At 40.3% G+C, this 7,711-nt stretch overlaps 1 non-coding gene across 1 annotated transcript; it reads left to right on the top strand.

The window, feature by feature from the left end:
* Positions 1-2,841: 2,841 nt before the first annotated feature.
* Positions 2,842-2,979, top strand: LOC119938253. Its single transcript, XR_005454383.1, has one exon. It is a non-coding gene; the product is annotated as a small nucleolar RNA SNORA7 (small nucleolar RNA).
* Positions 2,980-7,711: the final 4,732 nt, after the last annotated feature.

The raw sequence follows: 7,711 nt of genomic DNA on the forward strand, positions 1-7,711 counted from the left end.
CACAGGAAAATCTGTTACATAACTTCTCAAGAATTTTGATTTTTTTCCTACTTAGGTCCCAGTGCCAAAACCACCTTACTGAATGTCTTAAAAGAGGATTCTTTGTTTAAAATAGGTAACAAGTAGCACATGTGCAGCTGAGACACAATACTAGTATTGAAAGATGGCTGCAGTAGAGAGAGATTTCTTGGTAATGAAACCAGAAATTGCTCACTATCTCTAAGTCCATTTCAACATTCCAGTGCATCTGAAGTTAGGAACGGCCAACTGATTTAGGGAAGAGGGAACCATCATAATACTTTTGCCAATATTCTTTCTCCCACTTGCTCAAATGTGCCCAAGGAACTGGGCTCAGCTACTGCTAGACATGATATTCTAGTCCATTAATTTTTCTTGCTAAGTAAAAAAGATGGTGCTTAATAAGCATTATTAAGAGAAATAATTAATAATCTGTTCAAAACAATGCCACCTTCTGCTGACTGAGGAGAATGGTTGGTGCTATATTGAGGTAACTGATTACCCTGAGCTTTTAGGGAACAGCAAAGACAGATTGCAGGAATTTCAAACCACAGAACCTGTTCAGCTCTTACAAGGTATTGCTCACATTTCAAGTATAGTCATTGCGTCTTTTGGAGGAACTGGTATAGCTAGATATGTGCAAGGTAGCAAATCTGAGATACTTGTGCATGATTGGTGTGTCCAATCAATTGATGACTAATCAGATCTGATTGTATCTACCCAATACAGAGCTCTTCTTCACTATAACATAAAACTTTCTGAAGAGAAAATGACAAATAGAACATTTTGCTGATGCTGTGTTTATGTGACCTAACTCTCTTCAAAAATGACAAAGAAGTAGTGTGGCCTAGTGAAAAGAGCACAGGCCTGGGAGTCAGAGGACCTGGGTTCTAATCCTGGTTCCACACTTCCTTGCTGTGACCTTTGGCAGGTCACTTCACTTCTCTCTGCCTCAGTTTCTTCCCCTGTAAAATGTGGTTTAAATATCTGTTCTCCTTCCTTCTTAGACAACTTTGTGTCCCATGTAGAACAGGGACAGTGTCTGACATGATTATGTTGTATCTATCTCCATGCTTATTATTAGCATTACTATTATTGTTAAGTAGACTTGCTCAGCTTCAAGATCAATCAATTAATCAATCAGTGGTATTTATTGAGTGCTTACTATGTGCAGACCTGTACTAAGCACTTGGAAGAGTCCAGTACAACAAAATTAGCAGACATATTCCCTGCCCATAAAGAGCTTACAGTCTAGAGGGGGAGACAGACTTTAATATGAATAAAGGAGTAATTCATAAAATATAATTTAAAGATATATTCATAAGTTCTGTGGGGTTAGGGATGGGGTGAATATCAAATGTCCAAAGGTCACAGATCAAAGTGCATAGATGATTCAGAAGGGAGAGCAAGCCAGGGAAAAGAGGGCTTAATTGAGAAAGGCCTCTCGGAGGACATATGACCTTAATAATGCTTTGTGGGTGGAGAGAGTGGTGGCCTGACATATATGGATATATATGACATATATATGACACACCTCCTCACTGTGCCTCATTGTCACCTGTCCCGCCATCGACCCCTGGCCCACGTCCTTCCCCTGGCCTGGAGTGTCCTCCCTGCACACATCCACCAAACTAGCTCTCTTTCCTCCCTTCACCTCCTCCAGGAGGCCTTCCCAGACTGAGCCCACTTTTTCCTCTCCTCCCCATTCCCACCTGCCCTACTTCCTTCCCCTCCCCACAGCACTTGTATATACATTTGTACAGATTTATTACTCTATTTATTTTACTTGTACATATTTACTAATCTATTTATTTTGTTAATGATGTGCATATAGCTATAATTCTATTTGTTCTGATGATTTGACAACTGTCTACATATTTTGTTTTATTGTCTGTCTCCCCACTCTAGACTGTGAGCTTGTTGTAGGGTACAGACCGTCTCTATATGTTGTCGACTTGTACTTCCCAAGCACTTAGTACAGTGATCTGCACACAGTAAGCACTCAATAAATATGACTGAATGAATGAATGAATGAATGGAAGGGGAGGGAGTTCAAGGGCACAGTAAAAGTAATTTTGACTTCACTTGATCAAGCAGGTAGGTAGGGGCCTTTAGTCAATCACCTATTGTGATATTCCTTGTCTCTTGAGCTTGGGAATTATGGAAAACAATAGCAAGGCTGGGAAATCTGTTTGTAGCTGAAAGAGACTAATTGTTTTTAATTTTACATATAGGAGCTGAAGATCTATTCCTTTGGTTTCAATATGCACCTCCCACTCCTTCCATTGACATAATCTAATTAGCCATTGCCTCCTTAATATCATCTTTTTATTATTAAAAAAGTATAAAATGCAGTTACAGTTTCATTCTTTGATCCTGTATGTAAACCATTGCATATCACTACCAGTGTGGCCTAACAGAAAGAACATGAGCTTTGGAGTCAAAGGTCCTGGGCTCTAATCCTGGATCTGCCACTTACCCGCTGTGTGACACAGGGCAAGTCACTTCACTTCTCTGGGCCTCAGTTTTCTCAATTGCAAAATGGGGATTCATTACTTGTTCTTCCTTCTTCTTAATGTGAACCCCATGTGGGACAGGATGGAATCTGGCCTGATTAACTTGTATTTACCCCAGTGCTTAGAATAGTGCTTGACACATAGTAAACACTTAAATATACAAAAAACATATGGAATACCAATATTCATGAGTGAGTAATATGCATTTGAAAGGGCACACATAGAAAAATAAGGTTAACTCACTGTACTGGAGAAATATACTAAAGTAAAGATCAAGTTTTATTTAAATTGAAAGTAAGTCAAGATTCCCCTCTCAGGGTCGCATCTGGAGAGTTTCCAGTACTCTACCAGTCTTGACTACAGGAGGGAGAGTCAAGCAGAGGCATATCCATTCCATTACTAACTTGGGCAGTGGATAGCGAGTGTAAGGCAATCTGCTACAAGGCAAAACTCACCTGTGCTGGGCCACAGTGGCATGGGAGAGAGTCGAGGATGGAGACTTAAGTTTACTGTGCTGAAGGAGGCAGTGGTAAAACACTTCCACATTTTTACCAAGAAAACTCTAAGGATACTCTGACAGAATGATTGCAGATGGAGGTGGGACGTTCTGGGAAAGATATGTCCATGGCATCACTATGGGTTGGAGACAACTTGACAGCATAAGAAAAGAAGTCAAGATTATGTAATGTTTAATATTTACAGGCTTGTTTTTTTAAAAACAATGAAATATATTTGAAAAAGTGTGACTTTAAAATCAACATGTTCAGTTGGCTTAAACTAAAATACCATTTTTGAGATTTTTAAGAAATTGTAGAACCATATCAATAGGACCCAGAGGGGAGAAACTGCTGGTTTTGCATTATTATTAATTATTACTATTATCATTGCATTGTTATGTTCATTTAAGTGTAAAGAGAAGTAGTCACAGCTAATAAAACACTTTTATGTTTCTACTTATTACTAGATAATGAGCAAATTACATTTTTAAAAAGTGTTAGCACATAGTGGTTATTCAGGGGCAACATTTTTAGGTGGATCACTCAGGCCGTCAGTTGTGACACTCCTGGGTTTAATGCCAAAAGTGTTGTAAGGGATGATGTGTCATACAGGGAGTCTGCTAACCTGACGAAAGGTAAAGGGAACTGGGGTTATTTTACCTGGCAAGGAAATGCTTGAGCAGTTTATGAAGGGGCTTTGTGAGGAGAGTGGTTCTCGGATGAGAGAAACTGAACTGGGTTTGTTAAGGTACAGGGTGACTGATACTTCCCTAGGGGCAGGGCTTATCACCTTGTAGCCCAACCACAGCTGTGAATTTAAGGGGTTTAGCCATTCCTGTTGCTCTTTAAGAATGGCCTCCTGGGTCTTGGAGAGCAGCTGATAGCATCCTTTGTAGAGGAGAATGTAAAATAGATAGCTATGAAAGTGTAATGGTCAGCTGTGAGCAGACTGATGCTTAGATGGAGAGGGAGGGCTGAAGTGACAGTTGGAGATATAATAATAAGTATGATAATAATTGTGGTGTTAAGTGCTTACTATGTGTCAAGCACTGTACTAAGCATGGTGTTAGATACAAGATAATAGGCTTGTAGACAGTCCCTGCCCTACAGAGGGCTCACAGTCTTAATCTCCGTTTTACAGATGAGGTAACTGAGGCAGAGAGGAGTGAAATGACTTGCCCAAGGTCACACAACAAACAAATGGCAGAGCTGGGATTAGAAACCAGGTCCTTCTGGCTCCCTGGCCCATGCTCTCTCCACTAGGCCATGCTGTTTAAGCATGCTCCTTCTCCAGATTCTCCTAGTGGGGAGATGGGAAATTAATTCTTTGGAGGAGATGTGATAACAGAAGGGTTTTGAGATAGGCAGCTCTGGGATCTTTTGGCCCTGAGGGGGAGGGAATCCCCTGTAGAAGGGAGGAAGTAAGCAGTAGAACAGAAGCAGGAGTGTTGAAAGTTAGTCTCAGTGGGGCTATCTCCCCACTATGTTCTATGGTGGTGGTTTTTACTGCCTTATTCCTCATCTCTGTGCAATTCCTATTAAGTGGCAGCTGAGTTGGATGAACTGGCCCCACCCCCAGGGAGTTTTATTTTATGGGCCTTCCACGTGACTTATGTGATGTCATTTCAACACACTGTACATGGTGCACTGTGATACTGCCTCATGGCTCGTTAATGGTAATAATAATAATAACGATGGTACTTGTTGAGCGCCTACTATGACCAAGCACTAACCTAATCACTGGGGAAGACACAAGTTAATCAGGTTGGACACAATCCCTGTCCCACATGAGGTTCACACTCTTAGTCCCCATTTTACAGATCAGGTAACTGAGGCTCAGAGAAGTTAAGTAACTTGCCTAAGGTCACACAGCAGACATGTGGCAGAGCCAGGATTAGAACCCAGGTCCTTCTGACTCCCAGGCCTATGTTCTAGCCACCAAGCCACATTCCTTCTTAACAATATCTGTTAAGAGGCAAAGGGAAATTGAAAAGGAGATGCAGCAATAGGCTGGATGGAGCCTGGTGATCCCTTGCCAACTACTGAGGTTTTTAAATAAATTGCCCCAATGGTCCTGTGAATGGTAGTGATTCTATGCTCTCGAGACTGTAAACTCATCGTGGGCGGTTAACATGTCTACCAACTCTGTTATACTGTACTCTCCCAAGCACTTAGTACTGTGCTAAGAACTAAGTAGAGTAAGCACTCAGTGAATACGAGTGATTGATTTTACTTTTTGAATGTTTCGAGTGGACCATCCCTTTCCCCCAGGAAGTTTTAAATGCCTCAACCCCACATTTTCCTGGTTTGAGTGGCATATTTGTTCTATCATTATTTATTACTATTTCATTTGTCAAGCACTTGCTATGTGTCAAGCACTATTCCAACCACAGGAGTAAATACAAGTTAATCAGGTCAGATACAGTCCCTGTCCGACATGGAGATTGCAGTTCTAAAAATAAAATAAAATAATAAATAATAAAAATAAAATAATAAATAATAAAAAAGGAGGAGGAAGAAGAGGCATAGAATCCATTCTGACCTGAAGTTTATGGTGTTTTTTTCCCCAGACTGAGACTCATCTAATACACAGCACAATCCACAAACAATGGATTTTCCCCAATTTCAAGGCTTTCCTAAACAGCCAACATCCACTGGGAAGCCTTCCTTAATTAGTTCTCAACACCCCAGTCATGCTAACCAATATTTCACTTAGTACTTAAAGATAGATTTAATTTCTCTCCTTAGCATTATGTACCTATGTTCATTTGTGTATTTAATTCTCTATTCAACTATTTCATCCCAATGCCTTTGAAGCACTTTCTGTTATATCCTCGCTTTTCCTAGTCTTTCTACTATTTGTAAATAATCTTTGTCTGCCTGTCAACTCAGTGTGGTTATAAACTCTTGGAGGGCAGTGATCAATCAATCAATCATAATAATGAGCACTTAGTATGTGCAGAGCACTGTACTAAGACCTTGGGGAGTACGATATAACTGAGTTGGTAGACACGTTCCCTGCCCACAACAAGCTTACACAGTTTACTCTAGACTGCATATGTGTTCATATCTATAATTCTTTTTATTTATATTGATACTTGTTTACTTGTTTTAATGTGTATATATCTTTAATTCTATTTATTTATATTGATATATGTTTACTTGTTTTGACATCTGTCTCCCCCCTTTTAAACTTTAAGCCAGATGTGGGCAGGGATTGTATCTATTGCTGAATTCTACTTTCCAAGCATTCAGTACAGTGCTCTGGACAAAGTAATTGTTCAATAAATACTATTAAATGAATGGAGTAACCATGTGTTTTGCTTCTGTGAAATTCTCCCAAGTGTTTAGTTCAGTGGTTACTTCACAAGCAGCCACTTGTTTGTTCTGTGATCTTGGGCAAGTCACTTAACTTTCTCTGCCTCAATTTTCTCATCTTTAAATGAGAATTGAATATCTATTCTCCCTCCTACTTAGAATGTGAACCCTGTATGAAACAGGCACTGTGTCTGACCTGATTATCTTGGAGCTATCCCAATGCATGGGACATAGTGAAGTGCTTAACAAATATCACTATTTTTGTTATTATTAGGACAGTACACACTCAGTAAATATGACACTGTTGCTGAGGTCAGATGAACGAGAAAAAATGCAAAACTGGGAGCAACATGGTCTAAACTGTAAACCCATTGTGAGTGGGGAATGTGACTGTTATATTGTTGTATTGTACTCTCCCAAGTGCTTTGTAAAGTGCTCTGCACACAATAAGTGCTCAATAAATACTATTGACTGACTGACTAGAGGAAAGAACATAGGCCTGGGAGTCAGAGGACCTGAGTTCTAATTCCCTGCTCAGCAAGTTGTCTGTCGAGTGACCTTAGGCAATCATTTAACTTCTCTGTGCCTCAGCTTCCTCATCTGTAAAATGGGATTTCAATACCTGTTTTCCCTCCTTCTTAGACTGTGAGCCCCAAATGAGACAGGGATTGGGTCTGACCTGATTAACTTGTAGCTACCCAGCACATAGAACAGTGCTTGGCTCATAGTAAGTGTTTAACAAATACCATTATTATTTATTACTGCTATTACCAATAATAATTGTAAAGAGATTTCAATTGTCATTGATGAAGCTTTCTTTTTCTTGAACTGGAGCAGAGTTCCAGCTAATTCTAGTGTACTTTCATTCATTCATTCATTCATTCAGTCAATTGTATTTATTGAGCTATTGAGTGCGTACTGTGTGCAGAGCACTGTACTAAGTGCTTGGGATGTACAAGTCGGCAATGTGTAGAGACAGTCCCTACCCAACAGCGGGCTCACAGTCCAGAAGGGGGAGACAGACAACAAAACAAAACATGTAGACAAGTGTCAAAATCATCAGAACAAATAGAATTATAGCCATATGCACATCATGAACAAAATAAATAGAATTGTAAATATGTACAAGTAAAATAGAGTAATAAATCTGTACAAATATATACAAGTGCTGTAGGGAGGGGAAGGAGGTAGGGCTGGGGGGATAGGGAGGAGGAGAGGAAGAGGGGGGCTCTGTATGGGAAGGCCTCTTGGAGAAGGTGAGCTTTCAGTAGGTCTCTGAAGGAAGGAAGAGAGCTAGTTTGGTGGATGTGTGGAGGGAGGGCATTCCAGGCCAGGGGAAGGACATGGGGTGGGGGTTGACGG

Source organism: Tachyglossus aculeatus, chromosome 1 (assembly GCF_015852505.1).
Source record: "Tachyglossus aculeatus isolate mTacAcu1 chromosome 1, mTacAcu1.pri, whole genome shotgun sequence".
Taxonomy (NCBI): Eukaryota; Metazoa; Chordata; class Mammalia; order Monotremata; family Tachyglossidae; genus Tachyglossus; species Tachyglossus aculeatus.